The sequence below is a fragment of the Papio anubis genome, chromosome 3 (assembly GCF_008728515.1).
Source record: "Papio anubis isolate 15944 chromosome 3, Panubis1.0, whole genome shotgun sequence".
NCBI classification, from domain to species: domain Eukaryota; kingdom Metazoa; phylum Chordata; class Mammalia; order Primates; family Cercopithecidae; genus Papio; species Papio anubis.
In genome coordinates this window covers 46,236,392-46,262,606 of record NC_044978.1, presented here as the reverse complement: position 1 = coordinate 46,262,606, position 26,215 = coordinate 46,236,392, and the positions used below count along the sequence as shown (strand labels likewise).

At 36.4% G+C, this 26,215-nt stretch overlaps 1 protein-coding gene across 3 annotated transcripts in view; it reads right to left on the bottom strand.

Annotated features, from left to right (window-relative positions):
• Positions 1–26,215, bottom strand: part of INPP4B (inositol polyphosphate-4-phosphatase type II B) — an 814,614-nt gene that overhangs the window by 716,049 nt on the left and 72,350 nt on the right. The window contains exon 2 of one of the 3 annotated variants that reach the window (XM_017959072.3): positions 21,108–21,198. The exons of the other annotated variants lie outside the window; for them this stretch is intronic. The gene's annotated coding sequence lies outside the window, so the exon portion shown is untranslated. The remainder of the gene's footprint in view (positions 1–21,107; positions 21,199–26,215) is intronic. 3 annotated transcript variants of the gene reach the window in all.

Here is a 26,215-nt window from a genome sequence, read left to right as displayed (position 1 = left end):
AAGAGAATAATATACTTAGGAATTGACTTACAAGGGACGTGAAGGACCTCTTCAAGGAGAACTACAAACCACTGCTCAAGGAAAAAAGAGAGGACATAAACAAATGGAAAAACATTGCATGCTCTTGGATGGGAAGAATCAATATCGTGAAAATGGCCATACTGCCTAAAGTAATTTACAGATTCAATACTATTCCCATCAAGCTACCATTGACTTTCTTCACAGAATGAGAAAAAAATGCTTTAAATTTCTTATGGAACCAAAAAAGAGCCTGCATAGCCAAGACAATCCTAAGGAAAAAGAACAAACCTGGAGGTATCACACTACTTGACTTCAAACTATATTACAAGGCTACAATAACAAAAACAGCACGGTACTGGTACCAAAACAGATATATAGACCAATGGAACAGAACAGAGGCCTCAGAAATAACGCCACACATCTACAACCATCTGATCTGTGACAAACCTGACAAAAACAAGCAATAGGGAAAGGACTCCCTATTTAATAAAAGGTGTTGGGAAAACTGGCTAGCCATATGCAGAAAGCTGAAACTGGATCCATTCCTTATACCCTACGCAAAAATTAACTCAAGATGGATTAAAGACTTAAACATAAGACCTAAAACCATAAAAACCCTAGAAGAAAACCTAGGCAATACCATTCAGGATATAGGCATGGGCAAAGACTTCATGACTAAAACACCAAAAGCAATGGCAACAAAAGTCAAAATTGACGAATGGGATCTAATTAAACTAAAGAGCTTCTGCATAGCAAAAGAAACTATCATCAGAGTGAACAGGCAACCTACAGAATGGGAGAAAAATTTTGCAATCTATCCATTTGACAAGTGGCTAATATCCAGAATCTATAAGGAACTTAAACAAATTTACAAGAAAAAAATCAAACAACCCCATCAAAAAGTGGGCAAAGGATATGAACAGACACTTCTCAAAAGAAGATATTTATGTGACCAACAAACATATGAAAAAAAGCTCATCATCACTGGCCATCAGAGAAATGCAAATCAAAACCACAATGAGATACCAACTCACACCAGTTAGAATGGCGATCATTAAAAAGTCAGGAAACAACAGGTGCTGGAGAGGATGTGGAGAAACAGGAATGCTTTTACACTGCTGGTGGGAGAGTAAATTAGTTCAACCATTGTGGAAGACAGTGTGGTGATTCCTCAAGGATCTAGAACTAGAAATACCATTTGACCCAGGAATCCCATTACTGTGTATATACCCAAAGGATCATAAATCATTCTACTATAAAGACACATGCACATATATGTTTATTGTGAAACTGTTCACAATAGCTGAGACTTAGAATCAACCCAAATGCACATCAATGATAGACTGGATAAAGAAAATGTAGCACATATACAGCATGGAATACTATGCAGCTATAAAAAAGAATGAGTTCATGTCTTTTGCAGGGACATGGATGAAGCTGGAAACCATCATTCTCAGCAAACTAACACAAGAACAGAAAACCAAACACCGCATGTTCCCCCTCATAACTGGGAGTTGAACAATAAGAACACAGGGACACAGGGAGGGGAACATCACATACTCTCGAGGGGTTGGGGGGCTAGGGGAGGGATACCATTTAGAGAAATACCTAATGTAGATGACGAGTTGATAGGGTGTAGCAAACCACCATGACACATGTATACCTATGTAACAAACCTGCACATTCTGCACATATACCCCAGAACTTAAAGTATAATTTTTAAAAAATTAAAAGAATGAATTTTCACAAAGTATATTCTCTTCCTAAATTGAAATTAACTTAAAAATCTATAATAATTATATATATAGAAAAAGCCCAACTAATTAGAAATTAAATAACCCACTTCTAAATAACCCATAGACCAAAGAAGAAATCACAAAGAAACTTAGAAAATGCTTGAAACTTAATGTTAAGAATGCAACAGAGTAATAGAGAACACAACTAGCATGGTGATTAGAAGGAGATTTGTAGCTTTAAATGCCTATCTATAGTAGAAAATAAAATCTAAGTTTCTGACTTAAAAAACATGAAAAAAGGAAGAGCAATTTAAATCAAAGTAAGGAAAAGAAAAGTAATATTAAAAATCAGAACAGAAGCCAAAGAATTAAATAGACAAATGATAGAGAAAATTTAAAAACACAAGTTAGTTCTTTGAAAAGTTTAATAGAATTGGTAAACTCCCAGCAAACCAGAAAACAAGAAGAAACAAAAATTTTAAAAGTTAATAATTAAAGAATATATAGTGCTGGTGATTCTACAGATATTAAATGGAAAATAAAATATAATGAACAACTTTATGTCAATTAATTTAATAACAAATAGAATGGACATTTTCTAAACAACTCAACTTATCCGAAATGAATCAGGAGGAAAAAAAAAAAACAGAAAATTGAATGATATTCTTCCCTCTATTAAAGAACTTTAATAGTAATGGGAAACTTTCCCACCAAGAAAGAAGGCAGGAAGAGGAAAAACAAAAAGTATAAGGAGAAAAAAGACAAAAGACAAATTGGAAACACAAAATAACAGCAGAAGGACTTTCAAAATATTAGCTAAGACAGGCCTTGCACAATGGTGTAGGCCTATAATCCCCCACCTTAGGAAGCCAAGGCATGCAGACCACTTGTGGCCAGAAGTTCGAGACCAGCCTGGCTAACATGGCAAAACCCTGTCTCTACTAAAAATACAAAAATTATCCAGGTATGATGACACATATCCATAATCCCAGCTACTTAGGAGGCTGAGGCACACGAATTACTTGAACCTGGGAGAAGAAGTTGCAGTTAACCGATACTGTGTCACTGCTCTCCAGCCTGAGTGACAGAACAAGACTCTGTCTGAGAGATATGTGTGTGTGTGTGTGTGTGTGTATGAGTATATATTTGTATATACATTTGAGTATATATGTGTGTATATATATACACACACATACACATATATATAGTCTAAACATGTTCTTTAAAAAACGAAGTTTCTAACCTCAAAAAAGTAACCAAGTAAATCTAACAATAGGTCTTCTAAAGAGTCAAACTTACAAAGGAATATTGGATACAAAGGATAAATCAAAAGAGTAAACCCATTAAACGAAGTAAAAGAAAATGATTTAGCCATCATTTTAAGGATCCATTTTAAGACTAAAAGTAGTACTGGGGATAAAGAGGTATTCACTTGATAAAAGATCCAGTTCACCTTAAAATACAACAGTGAATAATTCTAAAGTTGTGTCCACTTTGCTATATAACATAAAAATAGGATTAAAAGAACAGTATTACACAGTGCTGATACAATTCTTTCGGAAGACTAACCCAGATAAAATTATGTAAGAATAATATTAAGGCTGTGACACATTTATGTGATGTTAACCTATATTACAAAGTGAAAATTACTGAAGTGATAAGTATTCGACATAGAAAACTAAATTAATACAAAAGAACAGATAGTCAAGAAAATAAATCAAACAATTATAAAACTTTAATAAATCCCAAATCAGAGCAACACAATAATAGATGAAAACTCATTACTACTATTAAAGATGTCATTGTGGAGAAACTTTTATAAACTCATAATTCACCACCTCATGGCTATGCGTTTCAAAAGCATGAAATAATTAAAACCAATTTTAATACAAAAACAGTATTTTTCATCCCATCTGAAAATGAGACAATATCTTACTCTTAAAGAGATGAAGCACAATCATTAGACACAAGATAGATTAAGTACATTTTAAAATTGCACACTAAAATGTAATATATTAAAGATAAAACTATGATATATAGAATACCAATATGTATGTGGATAAAAATGATCCTACAAAATATTTAGGGAATATGTAAGTGTTCAAAGGCCAACTTTCTTCAGATAAATCACAAAGCAGATGAACTAATGATACAGAGACTGAAAAATACAGAAAAGACTTCACAGGTGTAATCATGGGTACAGCACCATTATAACTGAAAATAGTAAAACATAACCAAACTGCCTAATGAAAAGGGAATCATTAAAAAATCTGTCATTTACCAAGTGGATGGAATATATGATTTTTTTTAATGACAAGCGTCAGGAAGGATGTCTCTTTCACTAAACTTAGCGTTTATGGCCACCAATAACTCTCACTCATAGTTTGTCATATGTATGTAGATATGTAGAAGAGGTTTCCACTAAGAATGTGGCACATAAACTAGGAACAAAGCTTGGGTGGGCTTCAAATCTCCTGGATGTAATGGGAAGAGGTCTGAGAACAGGTGGTGCTGGAGTAGAATAAACACAGAGGAAAGATTGAGGGATCCAATTCCAAGGGCCCCTTGGCAGATGGGTCTGATCAGATTGGAAGTGAATGCTGAGTAACTCTTAAGTTGGATAATGAGCAGTCCTGGATGCCAAGTGATAGAATTTAAACATTATTTAAACAATTTCTGAGGAGGGGAGGGTTATGACCATACTATTGTCTTTTAGATCATTTAATGTGAAACACATGGGAGAACCTAGAAACAGGGAGACTAAATGTAAAATATTAGATGAGAAAACTTAATAAGGAAAATTCTCAAAAAGTAGAAGAGTTAGGAATTCATACAGTATGCAAAACAACTAAATACAATTATTGTAGAAAGACCTAAGTACATTGTAGCCCAATAGGAAATTTTTAGTACAGCTGGAAAAATAGCATGATGTTGAGAAATACTGAAAAGAACTATGACAAAAAGGGGTCCATGTAAGCTCCATGTTAGAACTATGTGAAGGTAGTTGCATTCATCATATGTAAAACATGAGCTCTAAGAATACTATATGTGAATTAATGGGCAAACAGAAAGTTTTGTTTCCTTGTTTTCATAAAAAGCCAAAGTAATGGAGTTAACTGTGACAAAAAAAAAAAAAGAAAACCAAGACTGATGATGACAATTGACCTGAAGTATGGAGAGGGAGTGTTAAGGAGACAGATGCTGATTAGCTGACTTTTGCAATACATCTGTGGAGGACTGTGCAATACAAAATGAGTTTAAATAGTCAAACAAGAGGTACTTTCCTATAACATATAAAAGCATCTCCGAACACGTACCTTCTTTCCAGTCTCTCTCTTTTACCCCAAAAACCTATGTAATATGCATCCCTGAAAATCTTCAAGAAGCAGTAACACTCTGCTTTTCAAATTCACATTTCCTAATGGCCTCCTCAAGACACATGATTCTGTGATTCTATTAATATGCCACGCTCTATTCAGTAAGATTGTCTTCTAAGCAGAGAGCTTCTGCCTGGAGTATATGGAGCTATGATGAAAGAGAGAACTCTCTTGAAGTCAGCCGGAACATACCAGTCAGCCATCAGAGAACAGTGATGTGATAGACATGTTTCTATCACTTATTCCACATTTGACACAATAATTTTTTCAATCATTACACAATGTCACTCAGGCACAGAGAAGAGACAACCTCTTACAAAACTGTCCCCAACGCCTGATGCACTGTCCAAAAGAGACAATTAGTTTGAAATCTGAGTTGTCTCATTGCCAGCCTAGATGCTGCTTCACTCTGCATATTTTCTGCTTTCCATGTCTCTACTTTAGTATTTTTCCAAGTATTTCTGAAATTTATTTCACCCTCTCCAAAGCATATTATATCTTGTATACAACCACTTTTTTAAAAAGTTTAAATTTTAAACAACTTAACATTTTTGGAACATATAATTCTATTTTATTTTTATCTAGGGGCCTGTCTTGTAATATATAAAGCTAAAACACAAACTCTATAAGCCTAGAGGCATCTAAGTTGAAGTTTCCTCTAAGACCTACTTAAAGAAGTAGACTTTTTTTAGAGCTGTAGAATGGAAGCTAGCCACATAAGGTGAAGATCAGTGAATCACATCACATCCAACTGAAAAAGAAAATTAAGTTGTTCCCTGTGAAGAACAGAGATTTACGAGCCTAAGGTGCCTCACAGGCAAGGGGATGTGGGCCTAGGAAATAAAATTCTGATCCAGGAGGAAGTTGTCCTGGCAATCCTCTCCTAAAGATAGGATTGAATTGCCACACGGGTCTTCAGTTTCCCCAACTACTGATTTTCTCCAGATCTAACTTCTCTAGACTCAAGAATCACAACCTGAATTTCCGCCCAAGCTTCTGTCCCTAAGGCTTGAAAGTATGTGTCTTTCATGTGTCAAAAGTGAACACCCTGCTGGTTGCTGGAGGAGAAGAGGGAAGCTTTGTCCTTTCTCAGCTTTACTGTTTGATTTTAAGCAACCAGCTGGGGAAATTCTGGACTTAATGAGTCCTTCTTTTGTCCTTGGAAGAGTTACAGAATGCAGCTGTCAGGCAGCAAGAGTTGTACAGGAATCTTACAGATCCTCTGTAATTCTTCACATAACATCGTATTTTACATTATCAGTTACTAGCGGCCTGACAGCTGAGACTCTACCTCTTATAAATTCCCCAACAAAGGAAGACCAGATGTGTCTTATCAGCCACATTTTCCTGTACATCCTGAGAGGTCTTTCAAGAAAAGCAAATTTTCCTTTTTTCCTATGAACAAAGGAAGGAACAGCATGTATTAATAGAGAGTTACTAGAATTCAGTGACCCAGGAAGCACTTCCTAAATATCTCTTTGAGCCAGGCATAGAGTGAGGATCTATAGATCTGGTTCAGAAGAGTATAAATAATTTCTTGCACACCCTGCCTAGGCGGAAGCAGCTCTGTGCAGAGGAGAGCTCCAAGCCTCAAGACATGTGATAAAGCCTTTATTCTGACAGAATCAGAACCTTTTAATAAGAATAAGCATTTTACTGAGATGTAATGTTTAAAAAATACTCAACACAATAGTTTTATAACACCGTTCTTACACCAACCAGATTTGGACTTATACCAATTAGTTATATCTTGCTATAATAAAGTGACAATTTTATTTCAAATGCTTACTTTTTTCAAGGTTAAACTTCTAAATGTACATGGAAGAGTGGTCAACAATAATGATGTAGTATGTCTTTGTCATTCTCGTTATCATACAATATTTAAATATATCCAACATTACTTGGTAGCTAGCCTGATATTGTTGGATTACTCATACTCTTGAACCTACTTTATAGTGAAGCTAAAATTGATTTTCTATTAACATACTGATTGTCATTTCAACATCAGCAATCCAGCTGGTATGATGAAGACCAGGTCAGCCCAGGAGAATCTCTCAAAACAAATGTGCATATTGATTCCTCTCTCTCTCCATTTGCTCTTGACCAGATTTAAGGCTTACTGTGATCTAGGGACACTTGGGAGTATATGTCTTTTCAAATAGAGATAACCCGAAAGCTTCCATAAATTTATTTTAAGGATTAATTTTACTGTTGAAACCTCACCTATAGTAGAATTCGCTTCTCAAAGAAGAAATAAAACATTTTAAATAGTTTTCCCTCCTATGTACAAAAAAGATGAACTTTATATCAGTATGACTATGACAAAGAAAATATTAAGAACAATATCATATCTTTTTGTGCAAATTACTACAAAAAGCTAGTATTCTTATTACATGTAATTTTATTTTAAAAACTCTGAAGATAGCATTTACCACTTTCCTGAAATCTCAAGTATAATTCTCCTTCTACTTTCTTTCATTTCCTTCCTTTTTTCACAAATGCCCAATCCAGCTCTTAATAATTTTTAAGAAAAGCCTAGAAGGCATTACCTTCGTGACTGATTTCCACCTTCAGCAACTGAAAAATCAGAATCACAATGGTGCAATTCCAAGTAAGTTCGTATTTAATGCCATAGATGCCAATTGTGATTGTTTCCAAACTTGCTGATCTGGAATGATGAGTGTGAATTTTTCATTCAGAATTTCCCTTCATACCTTTAATAATTCCCTGGATTCTCAAACATAACTCCAAAATATTATTAGCTACAGGTTTCTTTTGCATTCAATTTGTCAAGTAAATGAGTCCTGCTGTTCTCTAGGACTTCTTTTGCTAGTGAGCTTTTGTATTTGGGCTGAAGTAACAGTGACCCCAAGTAATAAAGCAACAAAAAGAATTGCTTGGAACCCAAATCATGTGTCTGTATGTGAATAAACCTAATGCACGTTGTGGTATATACCTGCTTTTTCTTTCATTCTGTATCTCCTCCCTGCCTACACCAATATTCACTATCATGTTGTATCTTTTCTAACAGTTACGCCATATCCAGTCTTTAAAAATCCTTGGAGTAGCATTTTAAACACAGGTTTATGTTACTTAGCAAAATATATTCTTTCCCAAATCAAAAAATTTTTCTTAAAAATTCAAAGTTATAATCTCGGTATGAGGGTTCTTGTACTCATTTGCCAACTTTAAAATACACCCATATCTGTAACATGAATGGATTCAGTCTCAAAATGTGGTTTGGCTAGTGAATTTGATTGGAAACTCATTCCTGATTTAGTGAATTTAATAAATATGATGAGGTATTGAGAATAGGCATCAGATAAAATTGCTTAATGATTCTTATATAGCTGAAGTCTGATCCACGGACTTTTTGTGTATTCACATTAGAATTGAAAAGAGCTGGCAGGACTAGCAATAGACTGACATGTGTGCAGAAAAACATGGACTAAAAATATCTTGCATTTGTATGGCGCATCACAATTTATAATTACTTAATTTCTTATGATTTATACCTGCTTCATATTGCACCTGCCTCAAAGGGTTGTAAGGATTAAATGAAACAATGTGGGTGACTCCTGCACACATACTTCAATCACAATGAATGGGAACTCTCATTCTGATGACTGATCCCATTTTCTTCTATAGGTGGTACACATTTCTATCTATCCTCATAAATTTGTTAATCTTTTATTTAAGTTAGCATTGAAATTAAATAATAGTTACTTTCATTCACCTAGAGTTTTCTTTCTGAAGGGCATTGAGTGATTCACAGTGCATGAATTCCTCAGACTACATTCTATGTCTATATCATTATCTGTTTCTGGACCCTATATGTCAGTAGGAACAATTAAAAATAATATTGTATTGACTTCATATGAACTTTTTCAAACAAATTTTTAATTTGTGCTTAACTATCCAGCTCATTGAAAATTATATTTCCTCTTCAAGATGCTTTCCTCTGTCAGCAGTCTCACTTAGTCCTATTTTTCCATTACTTCCAATCACAAAGCTATAATTTTGACTCCTTTTAAAAAGAGTTATTATAAAACAGACTAAAGAAAAAAAATAAAGAAACTCTTACTTCTGAGAGCTGAAGGTCCCTTTTGAGAAAGGATGGAATACTCTACATAAAGCCAACAATCACAGACATAAAATTAATCTGGAGCCATTCACAAACTATTTTTTTAAACTGGCTTTAATTAATTTGCTTTTAAGAGAAATAAAATGCTAACATGTGATCAGTATAATAGTTTATTCTGTTAACTTTGCCCTATAAAATATTTGCTTGGTCTTCAGCAAAAAGCTGAAAAACTATTTGGAGAATATTTTTAGTAGCATAATTACAATATATACTCTTTAAAAATAGAAAATGTTTCCGAGCTTTAGTAGTATAACAAACATTGGTAGTTTCTCACCCAGAAATTGTTCCCCACAAACACCTTTGTTATTGCTCACAGAATCTCAATTTTGTTTAGGTGTTGTTCATTAAACCCCAATTTTTACTAGGTATCAAACCCTCCAATGGCCTCATCTCTAGATCCAGTCCCAGTCCTAGACCCTGGAGGGGAATCATAATTTGTCCAGATCCTCTTGCTAGTGATTGCTTTATTCTGGGGTATATGATGTAGTGTGGGTGAATGAATGAGACAAGAGAGAAAGTCTGATGAGAAGATTCTAAACAGAGATGAAGAGGAACGAGTTCCTCTTTTGCTCCTCAATGTTGCCATGTCTATATGCTATGAAACTGTAGCAGCCATTTTGGGACCATGAAGGAGGTTAGCCTGAAAGGATTTGCTGAAGATGGCAGAGTAGAAAGATGAAAATAAAGTAAGATTTTCATGACACTAGAAAGCTGCAGAGTTAACAAAATTGAAACTGCCTTACCTCTAGCGTTCTTGCTAGGTAAGACAATTAATCCTCTTATTATTTAAGATACTCTAAGTTGAGATCCTAATACTTGCAGCCAAAATCAGCCCAACTAAGATACAGCAATATCATCTTATAAGATCCTTGATAACAGCTGTAAGATACCTAACTTTACTGATAAAAGTGGAGGCTCCTTCTCTTACTCTACGGCATTCCGAGCTCATTCTCTATCAGCTCCAAACTCTGGATTATTATAACTTAGAAAGGAAAGGTGATTCGAAGTATTAGGCATATTAATAGATATGTCAAATATAAATGAGTAAGGACAACACATTATAATCATAAGAGAAGAGTATGATAAATAACAGACCTGAATTAATAGCTTTTGTAAAATTTATCATTTTGGATTGCCTACCCAGAACTAATGAATTTTTTTTTTTTTCTTTTTTTTTTTTTTGAGACGGAGTCTCACTTTGTCGCCCAGGCTGGAATGCAGTGGCGCGATCTCGGCTCACTGCAAGCTCCGCCTCCCGGGTTCACGCCATTCTCCTGCCTCAGCCTCCGAGTAGTTGGGACTACAGGCGCCCGCCACCTCGCCCGGCTAATGTTTTGTATTTTTAGTAGAGACGGGGTTTCACCGTGTTAGCCAGGATGGTCTCGATCTCCCGACCTCGTGATCCACCCGCCTCGGCCTCTCAAAGTGCTGGGATTACAGGCGTGAGCCACCGCGCCCGGCCAGAACTAATGAATTTTTACGATAATCTGAATTAGGCACATGAAATTGTAAACAACAATGGTAGTATAGAATAATGGCTAGAAATGGCCAGGATGAGATGTAATAAGTTTAAACGTAAAGTCATAGATTTATGTCCCAGAAAATGTAATGTACAAATTTTGGAAAGATCTAAAAAGGAGTCCTGCTAGTTTTAACAGTTTCCAAATCTGATACATAATGAATAGTGTTATATGGCTGCAATAAACGTTATGGTATCTTACCTTCATTAATTGAGTATAGTGTCTAGATTTATGGCTTCCAGCCCCAGGTAGATATCAAAATTATGTGTAGAGCTTTTAATTAGTAAATTTTATTTTAGAGTAGTTTTATGTTCACAGCAAAATTGAGTGGAAAGTACACAGAATTGTCATATATCCCCTTCCACTACAACACAAAACCTTGATATTGTCAATAGACCGAACTCCTTCTCTACCCGACTACATCAGATTGGTATATTTTTTACAATGGATATCTACAATGATACATCATTATCACTCAAAGTCCATAGTTTACTATGGGTCTGTTCTTGATGTACATTCTATGGGCTTTGACATATATGTGATGACATATACCTAGCATTGCAATATTGTACAGAATAGCTTCACTGCCCTAAAAATCCTCCATGCTCTGCCTATTCATCCCTTCTTCCCCGAAACTCTTGGCAACCACTATTCTTTTTACTGTCTCCATAGTGTTGCCTTTTCCAGAATGTCATATAATTGGAATCATACAGCATATAACCTTTTCATGTTGGCTTCTTTCCCTTAGTAATATTTATTTAAGTTTCCTCCATGTCTTTTTCTAACTTGATAGCTCATTTCTTCTTAGCACTGAATAATTTTCCATTGTCTGGATTTACCACAGTTTATTTATTCACTCACCTACTGAAAGGCATCTTGGCTGCTTCCAAATTTGGGCAATTATGAATAAATCTATAAACATCCATGTGCAGGTTTTTATGAGAACATAAGTTTTCAGTTCATTTGGGTGTATGCCAAGAAGCATGATTGCTGGATCTTAGGGTAAGAGTATATCTAGCTTTGTAGCTAACTCCCTGTCTCCCAAAGCATTTTCATTATTTTGTATTTTCACCATTTTGTATTTTCACCAGCAATGAATGAAAGTTCCTATTGTTTCTGTAGTGCTTTTTTAAAATACCAATATCTGGGCCCAAATCCAGACCTAGTGAATCAGAATATTTTTGGATTGGACTTGGCTTTGTGCATTTTTTAAACTCCATAGGCAACAGGCAGTGACACTGGTCTAGATTCTAGATTAAGCAAGATTGGTTGTACTTAGCTCTGAATAGATCTCATCAGTGGGACATTATTTAGTTCTGGAATAATAGTTTTTTTTAAAAAAAAAAAAAAAGATATTTAAAAATTGAAGTGCAGCCAAGGGAAGCCAACCACAAAAGTGAAGGATCTTGCAATCATAGCATAGGATGAGTAGATGAAAGACCAAGGATATTTGGTCTAGAAGTGAAAGGACGTAGGGGGAACCCATGAAAGGAAGTCACATATTTATGCTGAATATTTAAGGCTTAACATGTGAAGAGTTGCTGTCATTTGTTATCTCTGAAATAAGAGTTAGGGAATTAATATGTGAATGTTACAAGGCAAAAGAATCTCAGACCGATAGATAGAAAACTTTTCAAACCATTAAGTATTCAGCAATGAAAAGGACTGATTTTGGAAAAGAGTGAATGATCTCATAACTGTAAATTCTCCCAGAGGCCCATGACAGTACAGAATAAAATCAGGAAGGTTGTAAAGGGGACACTCGCCCTCAACAAGGAGTGGATTAGAAAACTTCTAAGGTTCCCTTGGCCTCTGCAATTCTATGATATTCTGAGCAAATATATCACATAGAGATGACAGAAACATGACAAAGAAACCAAACTTGAAATCCATTTGTTAAGGCCAGGCGCAATGCCTCACACCTATAATCTCAGCCCTTTGGGAGGCCAAGGTGGGAGGATCATCCGAGGTCAGGAGTTCGAGACCAGCCTGGCTAACATGGTGAAACCCCATCTCTACTAAAAATACAAACATTAGCCAGGTGTGGCGATGTACACCTGTAGTTCCAGCTACTCGGGAGCCCGCAGCATGAGAATCACTTGAACCCAGATGGTGGAGGTTGCAGGGAGCTGACAAATGTGCCATTGCACTCCAGCCTGAATGACAGAGCGAGACTCAGTCTCAAAAAATAAAAAAAAAATTTTAAAATCACTTGTTAAAAGCCTTTCATTGTATAGATAATTGCTAATACTAAGTGAACAACTACTATGTGACTGTCTCTTTATGCATGCTATTCTTAATTCTTACAGAAACACAGAAAGATGAGATGGCTATTATCATTTTATAGATGAGGAAAGCAAGTTTCTCAAGAGTTAGTTTGACTTACTTAAAGCATTTAACTAGTATGTAGAAGAGAAAGCACTTGAATCAATGTCTTGCCAAAGCCAAACCCTTAATGACATCTCAGAGAAGTTCTACAAAATACACACTAAACCCCTGTTTTGTGTTCAAGATCAATGATCTGCCACCAGTGTTAATTTTCAACCTTAGTTTCCTTCCAAGTTCCAAGTTTCCTAGCAACAAGGCTTACATTAAAGTGGTTCTTTCAGATTCCAACACCATTTCGTCTTCTCTCTACATCTTGCTGAACCCAAACTCTATTAGAAAACTAGTCCAAATCCTCCCTCCTGAAATCTGTGTTGACATCAACTCAAAATGAATTACTTATCCCAAGAAGTCTCACTGCATCTTATATTAAGTCTCTCCTAGTACTTAAAATGTTCTGCTTTGCATGAATTACATGTGTGTGTATGTGTTGACTAATAACAATTTTTGTAGGTGTCTCACTTCTTCTACTAAGCTCTAAAATTCACTCCTAAGTTCCCCTGAAAAGTTGAATATAACACAAGGCACATGGTAAACAATCAATACATTTTGATTCAATAAATGAATGGAGCAAACATACTTTGCCACAAAGAGGTTAAGTGATTTGTCCAAGATCACAAAGGTAATTTGGCTCTCAACCAGAACTTACCGCAGAGCTTGTATAGAGCTTTTTTAAAAAAATAATTTTAAATTGTCCTGTGAAGCAATTCTGGTACATACTTAGATAATAAGAAACAAAAAAAAAGAACATGTTAATTATTGATTCAGCTCTCCAAGGGGCAGGAGAAAAGGGGGGCTTTTTCCTAAACTTAAAAAAAAAAAAGTTTAAGGAAAGTCCTCTGATTTTCTTCTCTGAAGAAAGAAAACCCAAAAATCTATTTGTTGGCATTTTTATGATATGTTGCCTCAGTTAATTAAAGCCAAGCTAAAGTACCTCAAACCAAGATCTGTCAGTGCAGTCGCTAAATATACAATTGCCAAAGTTCACAAATATCCAGAAACCTACATTTCCAATTAAGTAGATAGTATCATGGAGTTGAGAACACATTTTCTGAACAAATAAATCTGGAAAATGCTATTCGTATGCCATCATATTTAAGAACAGCAATAAATCATTTTAACAGCTTCTCTGCCATGTCACACATGGGGAAGACAAAATATCTTTTAACTAACAAAAGAGATCAGAGAGGAAACCAAAATCAGAGATCTTGGTAGAAAAACATAGCAAAAGGATATAAATTATTGTAAAAGGTTATTGTTTTATTCAAATGGACAATTTACATAAATGACCAGCTATATACTTGAAGTTAGTGGCAACACATGTAAAAGCCCGCAAAACCAATTCCAGAGATGAAATCAATTATGCTGAAGAGCCACAATACTCTTAAAGAGCAATCAATTAGGCTGAAAATTCATACTTTCAACTACTGACTCAAAATACTGGCAAAGTCATGTTACATAAAATAAACTAATTGAAAAAAAGTGAATCCGATCATTTTAATGATTCTACCTATTCTTACATTAAATTTTGTATAAAACCACTGAAAATCAGATATTTTATGAAGAAAAGTGTTCCCTGAACAAACCGTGCTTTTTCTTTTACCTCTGGCCTAGCAATGGTGTTACCACATCCAGGAACACCATTGGCAATTATTTCTCTCTACCCTTAACTCTTCTACTTTGCCTAAATTGTACTCATTCTTTAAGTTTTAGATGACGAGTTATTACCTTCAAGAATTCCTCCCTGAATGTTCTTCCTAACGCTGGGTTAGGTATTCCCCAAATGAACACTAGACCTAGCACCCTGGTTTCACCCACTAATATAGTACACATCACAGTGTTCTGTTATTTCTTATTTATTTGTATTCTCCCCAAATTTTGCAACATGAACACACACTCACACAGAAGCTTCTTTGGCCCAGGACGTAGCATCCACTATCTTCCCAAGAACACAATATGGACATAATTATTTTGCTTATATAAATACACTGTCATAAAAATAAGTAATTTTTATTTTTTGCTTTTTGCTAAAAAATATCCACACCTTACTGAACATTTGTAATTGTATTCTGCAGCCTTCTCCACTTTATCTCTTGGTCATGCCAACAGGAGCCCTCAGTCCTTCTGCAAGTTGGAAAATGTGTTGAAGTTTTGTGCATAGGTTCCTTTTGACATTTTCCATATTGATCTCCCCATTTGAGAATAGAGAAAATGTACTATATCATATAATTTATTTCAAATTGGTACCATGAAAACCTTTCTACAGAAAAACATACATCAGTGTGTGGCCAAGATTGAGAAATGTGTTCATTTTAGTATTCACACCAATATTTGCCAAATAACTGAGTCATATTTTTTCTACTAAATTTGAATTTTATAAAAAGAGTGTTCACAGTGGATGCCATTGCAATAATTGTTGTAAGAGATTTTTAAAGCTCAATCTGTGATAGAAAACTTCAATTGAAAGTCATTGTTAAGTTGACCAAGCACTTGTGATATTTGTTTCTATTCCTACACATTGACAGAAATAGAAAGATTGCGCCAGCCCTTTTTGTCGGATATTACATTAAGTAAATTACATTAGGCATTCTCTGTTAAAAGGGAACATTGGGGCAGCCCAGACTTTTTATATATTCAAATACAAATCAGTCACACTTAGACACTTAAGACAAGATAACATAATTCTAGCCAAGGGTGGAGCATAAACCATTCCCAAAACCTCTCAAAATACAGCAGGGCCAGCTGTGTAGATATGGGAACTAGACAGATTATGGTTGCTAGCCAAAAATGATCATTTCTGATCTTCTAGAGTCAAAATGAAACCCTGACACAATTGTCTGTAAAAGAAAAATGTGTTGCATAACTTGAGGCCATGACTTGGGGTTGACTTCCCTTAATCTTCTCAGGCAGAGAGAGCTGCCTGTGATGTTATGTCAAATGCACACACACGACGCTTGATCTCGTTTATTCATTTTGATGCACTCTACGTACTCTACATGTCTGCGTTATGTGTCCTGACTCTCATTCTGCAACTCCCTCAAATTTTGTAAGCATCTTAGAACCTTCAGGGCTCATGGAAACACTGGTTAATACTAGAGTGGAGAAATAGCCATCACCCTACCCACCTTACTTCTCCAACTGTACCCCCAACCCAAACACACACACAAATACGTATGCACAGAGTTTCCCTAAGTTCGGAAGAAAAACTTTGGGAAGACAGATCGCCTTAGTGATAAAAATTTTCAGTATAATTATGGGAACCACCATAATCCTGTGAGGTGAGCTTATTCAAGAGTAAAAATAGCTGTCGTGAGTGACACTGCATCTGGATAAAGCTCGCTTATGACACATTGCTGAACAGTAAAGCAATCCTACAAGAAGCACTTTTTAGCAAGCCAGATCAAATTTGTCCATGAATTTCCCTGTCTTGTTAGTTTAGATCTAATCCACTGCAGTATACTTTTCTAACAGACAAGCAACAGGTACGTTATCTTCCGTCATCACTGAAGTAGAAAGCATTCTATATGTGGTGTGGTGTGTGTGCCATATATTTATTTGAAGAGGATGTGTGAGCAGGAAGAAACAATATCAGAACAAGAATGAAATCTTAGCAGCTATCTGTGTCATTGCTGCTATGGTCTGAATGTTGAAACTTGATTGCCAATGTGATAGCATTAAGAGGTAGGGCCTTTAGGAGGTGATTACATCATGAGAGTAGAGCCTTCACAAATGGGATTAATGATCTTATAAAAGAGGTGTGAGGGAGCTGTCCATTCTTTTTGCACTCCCACCTTCCATCATGGGAGGACACAGCAACAGGGCGCCATCTTGGAAGCAGAGAGCAATCCTTACCAAACACCGAATCTACTGTTGCCTTCAGTCTGGACGTCCCAGAACTGTGAGAAATAAATTCCTGTTGTTTACAAATAACCCAGTATAAGGTATTCTGTTATAGCCACGAGAATAGACTACGATTGTCATCTTGGAGAGGTCCTTTCATTTCTCTAAGCAGCAGTTTCTACTCACTTGCACCTACATTATCTTATTTCAATTTTAAATAATATTGTTAAAATTGCTTAAAAGCTTACATTTAAATATATTCTAAGTCTCTCTCCAAGTATGTTAACTTATTAACACTAACAGAAGTCTTTCATAATTCTGTAAAAGTCATTAACACATTTTGCTGATAAAATTAAAATGGCAAATTTAAGAGAAATAATATTTTGATAGATATTAATATTCCCCTTGATTAGATTTAACACTAAATAACAATATGCAAAACCAAGAAACAAGCAACAGAACATTATGAAGAACCAATATATTGTCCTAATAAACAGGATGGAAGAGTTTCACCAGAAAAATCAACCCATGATTGAGAAGAGAAACTGAGCTTGAGAATTACAACATTAATATAACATCAGATCTTAAGGAAAAACCTGGAAGCCAAAAATATATTCAAACTGTACTTGTTACTTTTCTAAAGAACAAATAAATAATATCATAAGGAAGTAGGAAACTAGTAACCACTAATCAGTGTGCTAGCTGTGTCCACTACCACAGTAAAAGTGATGCCTGAACCAATTTTAACTATGGTTCAATTTTTATGCTATACATCTCTGCGGCTAGGAAATTTTCTAAAGACAAGATTACAAATTTTGCTTTGTAAAAATTTTTTTTTTAAATCAGTAAAGAAGTAATGTCAATAGTCAAGACATGAAATTATCTAAGTTCTCATAAAATTGAAACAGAAAGGAAATTCTGTAAAAAATTAATGATTCAACATACTCATTGATGCTGCCTAAAAACTCAATCTGCTCTTTAAAATTCTTTGAGCTTATTCATTTTAAGATGTTTTATTTCAAGTTCAAAAAGTTATGGCAGAATGCTAATTTTATTACTTAATTTATGAGAGTGTAAATTTTTCTTTCCTCCAAAAAGTTTTATCACATCCTCAAGATATTTTTTATTCCCCTTTTTGATGTGTTAGACAAGATTACACATGCATATGCAATAAAAATATATAATTTACATCTGAAATACAAACTGCATTTAATCTGTACTTTGTAAGTAAAAACTCACAAGCAAACCAAAAACAACAGAAGTTCTTTTCTCACTAAACTCTTAGGTTCATTTCTTGACTTTTAAAATGGTAGTTGGAAAAGTATATGAATGAACACATACATCAAACAGATACTGAAATCCTCAAAGGTCATTTCTTGCTTTATACAATAATAAAAAATTCAAGGCAACTGTCAGAAAATAGCTGGCACAGCACCATACTGGGCTGACATCAAAGAAGGTGTTGATGTTATAGTTACTGTCAAATAAAAAAAAAAAAAACCTTAGTTGGGGCTCTAATGATACTGAGATCCCACCCTGTGAACCTAACCATCTTGTTTTGACAAGAACAAAGAGAAACTAACTGTTCTCCTAGGAACATATTGGAATTCATAGCAGCCATTATTCCTCCAGGGATGTTTCTGAGAGAGGATAATGTCCTAAATCTCTGAGGATTTCTTTATTATGCAACACCCAGCATTAGTTTCCATCCTCTACCCCACCCTCCCACCTCCTGACATTAATGTTAATCAAGATCTACTCTGAAAACAAGAGACCCTTAACAGGCTGGGGATCCTCAGATACACATGCTAGAACACGGAGGTTAAGGCTAGACCATGGAGGCTCTTAAATATGAGGCTAAAAAGTTTGCTTGGTTAGAAAGGGCAAAGGGAACCATGAAACTCATTAAGTCTAGGGACATACGAGATTTACTCTCTTAAGAGTAAATAATCTACTCTGGGGATGGTGCAATCAGAGTGTTTGAAAAAAGTGAAAAAGATTTGGTGGAATTGCTTTGACAAATATCCTAGAAAGTAAGAGAAATAAGAGATTAAGCCACAGTGAGGATACAGCAGAGGTGAGAGATCATGATGCTGCACAGACCTCAATCCAAAAAACGTAATGGCATTCTTCAACAAAGCTTGGTAACCTGACAGTGAAAAAAGCTGATAATGGAATGACCCCAAATTAGAGATTACCAAGGCAATGAAGATATTGAAGCTTTTAAAAGGTTAAGTATGGATCTAGAAGCACAGGTGAGGGAAAGGAGGTCTACAAGGTGCTTATGGGTGGGGGTGGCACTGAAGGGGTGGATGTGTAATTCTGCAAAATAAAATTACACAGGAGTTGTGACCACCTAAGTATGTATTTATTATGCAACACCCAGCATTAGTTTCCATCCTCTACCACACAGCAAGCGGTAGACTGCACCAAAACACTCTCTCCAAATACAGCACAGAAATTCAGACTGAACCAACCACTTTGACTGCATTTAGAGGAAAGATTGTAATGGAAAAACAGTAGACAGGTGGAAGGTGGTCCTTGTAATTGAAAATAGGTGTATTTCCCCACTGTCCTCCTAACAATCATGTGAGAGAGAATTTGCTTAAAGATAAAATTAACAAAACAGAATGACTTTGGATGGATCCAGAAAACTGTAAGGATTTTCACCGTTAACCTCATTATTTCTGTCACTTCTAAGGGAGATATCAGTAAAACCAGTTAACAGCATAGTATGCCAACATCTTTCTTTTATTTATATAAACATGGACTAAAATCCAGCATTATTTTTCTGATCATCTCTTATAAGCTATAATTCCAGCTCATAAAACTTGTATAAGAAACTCAGCAAAAAGCTTCTAGTTTTTTTGTTTGTTTGTTTGTTTGTTTGTTTTAATCAAATACAGGACAATGTAAGTCAATGTATCATTATTTTCCAGCTAACAAGGTGCTATTTTTTTCTCAATAAATATATTACTTCAGCTGAGGTTGGTCTGTTGAATTTTTCCAGCCCATTAGATTCTCACTTAATGAGATTTTTCTCTCTAAACAAAATAGAGATATTGAATCAATATAAGTTATAGAAAAGTCCAGAGCAGTGAAACATCTGCATAAACATCTTAATCACAGACATTGGAATCAGAAATAGAAATATCAGAATACCTATCCATCATGTTCTCATTACTTTAAATTTTACTTATATTGTACAACAAACATTATTTGTACGATATGCCTATCAGTTAATCATTTACATATCCACTGTTATGGCAAAATAAAATATTCAAACATAGAATAACAACAGAATAAGATGTAAGATATAAATGTTTGTTTCTTCTCACTAACGTCTATTTTAAAAATCACCTGGACTCATTAAATAATTCGTTTATGGTGAGTCTGACAGCAGAAAGCATAAGGTCTTTTTTTTTTTTTTTTTTTTTTTTTGAGATGGAGTCTCATTCACTCTCTCACCCAGGCTGAAGTGCGATGGTGGCATGATCTTGGCTCACTGCTACCTCAAGTGAGTCTCCTTCCTCAGCCTCCCAAGTAGCTGGGATTACAGCCGTGCACCACCATGTCCAGCTAATTTTCGTATTTTCAGTAGAGACGGGGTTTCACCATGTTGGCCAGGCTGGTCTTGAACCCCTGACCTCAAGTGATTCTTCTCCCACAGTGATTCTCTCCCAAAGTACTGGGATTACAGCCATGAGCCCAGCCATAAAGTATTTTCTCGCAAAAAAAAATCTAAAGCAAAATGAAATCAATGTGTGCTTTCTTTTTTTTTTTTTTTGAGACGGAGTCTCGCTCTGTCGCCCAGGCTGGAGTGCAGTGGCCAGATCTCAGCTCACTGCAAGCTCCGCCTCCCGGGTTCCCGCTATTCTCCTGCCTCAGCCTCCCGAGTAGCTGGGACCACAGGCGCCGCCACCTCGCCCGGCTAATTTTTTGTGTTTTTAGTAGAGACGGGGTTTCGCCGTGTTAGCCAGGATGGTCTCGATCTCCAGATCTTGTGATCCGCCCGTCTCGGCCTCCCAGAGTGCTGGGATTACAGGCTTGAGCCACCACGCCCGGCCAATGTGTGCTTTCTTACCTAAGACCATAGGAGGCTGGAACTAGAATAGGGTTTAGAAATTGTGTCCATGGATTTTTAACCCCAGAGGGTCCACAGATGACACCAGCGTCTGAAATTACACAAGGAAGAACACATGTACTTGTGGATGTGTAGAGTGGGAGGAGAAATAATAGAGATGATATACATAGAGTTCAGAAGATTCTTAATGACTCTAAAAAAAGTAAGAGCACCCACTTTAACTCAAACTCTTTATCTCACACAATAGGAAAAATAGAGGCCCAGATTGGGGAATAAAGTCACCCAAGGTGATGAAACTAGTTAGCGAGTCAGATGACACTGGTTTCCTTAATGATAATCGAAATGCTCATTCCACTTTTCACACTGTCTCTATTCAAAGCCCTCCAATGTGAAATTTTAAAAATGCAGCTTTTGAAAATGGGAAGTTACAATACTTTACTGTTTGCTTTGTCACTCTTTTAGATTGTTCTTCTTCTGGGAAAAAAAAAAAAACACTTTGGAGCTTAAAAGTGGGAATTCATTTGAAAGAGGGAGAAAACTCTAAAGAAGCAGGATGCCCTTGCTTCCAAACTAGGAAAGAGATATGAAAACTTAATCTTCCAGCCAAGACAAGTTTTAAACATGATAAGGGTAGGTAGGTAATATTAGACAATTTGAGACCCCTACGTCTGTTATAAACCTCATTGAGTATAGAGTGATAGGAATGGGCTGGCTCTGCAGCCAGATTATCTGAGTTCAAATTCAGTCTCTTTCACTTTCCAGGTGTAAAGTCTCAGGCAAGTTACTTAGCTTAGCCTCTCTGTGCCTCTGTCTCAAATACATTGGGGACAGTAGTAGTACTTATCTTTATTTGGGTTTCTCAAAAATAGAACATGACAAGATCTCGGACACAGGTATATTTGGCTTGGGAGATGTCTCTGGAAGGAGTTATGAATGACAAGAGTGAGACAGAGCTATAATAGGAGTAAATTATAGAAGTCGCTTCTATAAGCAATGGAAGTTTGACTCAGCTGAGACTTCCAAGAGTGTACAGAATGCCTTATAGAACTGTCCATTCAAAGGGTGGGAAGCTAGAGAATTTACCCACCAGCTCTTGTGCATCTGTGGTTGAGGGTTGCCCTGAGAATGTTAAATCCACTCCACTTCTGTGCCAGGACATAAAAGGATCTAGTGACTTCCTACACTTTAGAGAAGGCCTGAACAGGCAGACTGATACTTGTGCATGGAGTGAGACACTCAGCACAAGTCTGAGCTCGCACAAAACTCTCTGCCATAGTGATGGCTGAAATCTGAGTTATGTCACAGTGACACAGGGCACTGGAAGCATTGGCTGTGTTGTCTACCTCAAAAGCATTGTTGTAGAGACTTAATAAAGTAATTCATGTAAAGTGGTTAGAACAAACCTCGCATATAGCAAGGGATCAATTATGTTAGCTGTGATACTTCTTTTTAACATTTACTGAGTGCCTACCAGACACTAAGTACTATACCATGTGATACAAAAATAATGACAATAAATTAAGCAAATAAATAAATACTAAACATTCTGCTCTCAGTCTCTTCACAGTTTACCACAGGCAGCAAAGAAGCATTTGCCAGTCAAAGCAGTAGACACCAAGATAAATGTATATATTGGGGGGTAATTGCTACACAAAGTGGATAGCAACACACTCTGCCCAGAGATCATAACAGTCAGAAAGATTTCCCAGAGGATGTGCCATCTGAACACAATATTACCAGACACATAGGAGTGGCCTCAGGAATGGCCGTGGAGATGACCGAAATCAGAGTTAAGTCACAATGACACAAGGCAGTGAAGGCATTGGCTGTATTATCTACCTCAGAGCATTGTTGTAGGAATTTAATAAAGTAATTCATGTCAAGTGGTTAGAACAAAGCTGGCACATAGCAAGAGATGTGCATTTCAAGTACTGAGAGCAACATATACAGAAGCAAGTCACAGAAGCAAGAAAGAACATGGAGCTTTTAGAGAACAGCCAGGGCGCTCAAGGAGGCCAAGACATTGAATTCCATGGCTGACTGTTAGAAAATAAAGCTGTACCATGAAGAGGTCAAGCTGTGGTCATAAAGGATAAACAGCTACATTTGCCTTAGTTTGGGATTAATTCTACGGGCAAAAGGGAATAAGGAAAGGATTTGTTTTTAGGAACTTGCTAGAAGTATGGAGGATAGATTTGTGGAAAACTATACCGGATACAAAAAGGATCAGATGGTATACTATTACAATAATCCAAGGCAAATGTTGTGAAGATCTGAACTCATCTGGAAGAGTGGTAGTGAAGAGGTCAAATTTATAGGTTTTGATGACTGGATATACATGGAAATTAAGAAAGAATCATGTTTCTGAGATGACCCCAGCTTTCTGTCTTAAGTGGTTGCTTGTTTAGCAATGCTGTCAACCAAACGGGAAATAAATAAGGGACATGCATCTTAAAGAAAGGAGAAGAAAATAATGAGCTCCTTTTTTTTTTTTTTTTTTTTTTTTTTTGAGACAGAGTCAATGAGCTCATTTTGAACCTGTTGGCTTTGAAGGATCTACCTAGTGCACGCTCTCTGCAGCTGCTCTACTCGTGTCCATTGTGAACTCAGTGAAAGCGAGGTGAGAAAGGCACAGAGAGGTCCCCATAATGCTCTGCAAGGCACTTTGCAGGATTTTTCTGGATCCCAAAGTGAAACCAGACCTTAATAAGTACACTTGCGATATTTTAGTCAACTATAACTAAGCTACATGCAACCATTTTTTAACTCTGCTAGTTTACTATATCATCGTTAGAGTAGACATTAAGAACATGGCACATGGGTGTTTAATGATATGATGTGAATTAACATTATGTCTGAAATTCCCCTATAAATGATTACTCTTAAGTGATTGTTCTTTTCAGGAATTTTTATTTTAAAAGTGCAAATACCAGCCAGGTGTGGTGGCTCATGCCTGTAATCCCAGCATTTTGGGAGGCCGAGGCAGGTGGATCACCTGAGGTCAGGAGTTCAAGACCAACTTGGCCAACATGGTAAAACCCCATCTCTACTAAAATACAAAAATTAGCCAGGTGTAGTGGTGCACCCCTGTATTCTCAGCTACTCAGGAGGCTGAGGTGGGAGGATTGCTTGAGCCAGGAAGACAGAGGTGGCAGTGAGCTGAGATCCCACCACTGTGCTCCAGCCTGCGCAACAGAGTGAGACCTTGTCTCACAAAAATAAAAAATAAAATCATAAAAGTAAAAGTGCAAATACCTTTGGACCCACACATTGGGTATTATTACTCGTTGACAAATCTGTTTTTCTTCAAGTGAGAGAGAGGCTCATAGAAAATGGGAAGTCATTGAAGACCAACTTCATTATTTTAGCTCTTTGAGCTCAGCCTTCAAATTCTGGTATGATATGTGGCGTCTAAAAAAAAATTACATTAAAAACTGACTGAGTTATTCTTGCAGAATACTAATAACAGTTGTTTGCTTAGTCGGTTGGTTGGTTTACAAAATCAGATCACTTCTTAGCCACAGGAGTTTGCCAAAGAACCTGAAGTATTCCCTTGGTTGGAAGTAAAGCCAGCAACTTTGGTCCAATACCAATGTTCCATGTATAATATTAAGTTATATTATCTAAAATTTTAGAATAAAGATAAACATTTAATCATGTTATATAAGTAAAAGGGCTGTAATTTGTGAGAAGACGTAAGCCAGTCTCTCAGCTTACAGAGAAGACGAACTTTTCTGACAGATCATTTTTTTCAGTTAATTAATCGCATTGGTTTTCCTGCCTAATAAACTGACACCAGGAGCATCAAATCTTCATCTCTTCTATTAAGTGAAACTATTCCCACTGCCTTCCTACTACATTATTTCATTAGGCAAGTACCTTAGGTCAGAGTTTCTTTTACCAATTATAGGCCTCATCAATTCCCCAATCTCAGTTTTAAAAGGCTCTAATAGGAATTTAAGTTTCCTATAACTAACAAGCAATTTCATTAGAAAAAGAATGAAAGAGGAGTGGTTACAGGATTAAAGAGAAAACACATGCACTCAGCTGTGCCGTATTCTCTGAGAGGCAGTGGTGATACAAGTGTGGTATCTGCTTCCAAGGGGCTCACAGTCAAGCATAAGAAAAGGCTGTGATGTGCGTGGAGAGCTACAAGACACGGCACAATTCTTACCACAGGAAAAGGATCTGGCCGCCTAGACAGCAAGGCAGACTGTCACTGAGATGGCATTAGTCCAGCAGTTAGTCAGTCAATAAATACATATTAAGGCAAGTACTATTGTAGATAACTCATAACTCATTCTAGTTGGAAAGTGCAGGTAACAAATGCATCCTGCACCCAGTATGGGCTACAGAGAATTTGAAATCACAGGATGCTCATTATCCAAGGTGGTCAGGGAAGACTTCTGAGGACTTGAAGGGGAAGCTCTGAAAGAAAAGCATTTCGAGCTCAAATTACAAGAACAAAGTTCCTACGCAAGAAAAAGTTTCTTTGTCATGTTTGAGTGACAGGAAGTGGGTAAATGTCACCATACCATGTGAACAAAGAGGAGAGAGACAAGCTAGAAGTTACTCAGGGGTCAGATTAAGTGGGCCATTGGATAATGTGGTTAGAAATTTACATTTAGTTCTAAGTAGAAGCCATTGGAGAAGTTTTAAAATGGGGATGTTATGATCTGATGTACACTCTAGAGACGTTTCTCTGGCAAATGTATGCAGAACCAATTTTAGGGAAGTAATAATGAAGGCAGGTAGACCAATTAGGAGGCTCTGAATGTAGTTCAGGAAAGAATATGGTGGTACTATTCCAGGTAAGAAATGATGGTGGCTTGGACCAAAGCTGTGGAAAAGGAGATGGTAAAAATCTGTAAGACCCGGATATATTTTGGTAATGAACTGACAGGTCTTATTCATGAATACCGTGTGGAAAGGAGAAATCAAGGCTTATGCTCAGGTTTGGCCTGAGTACTGCAGTGCTGTAAATGGTTGTACCTACAAACCATTTGCCTGGGTCACAAGGGAAACTTGTGACCAAGAAGTGATCTGATTTTGTAAACCAACCAACCAACTAAGCAAACAACTATTATCAGTATTCTGCAAGGATAACT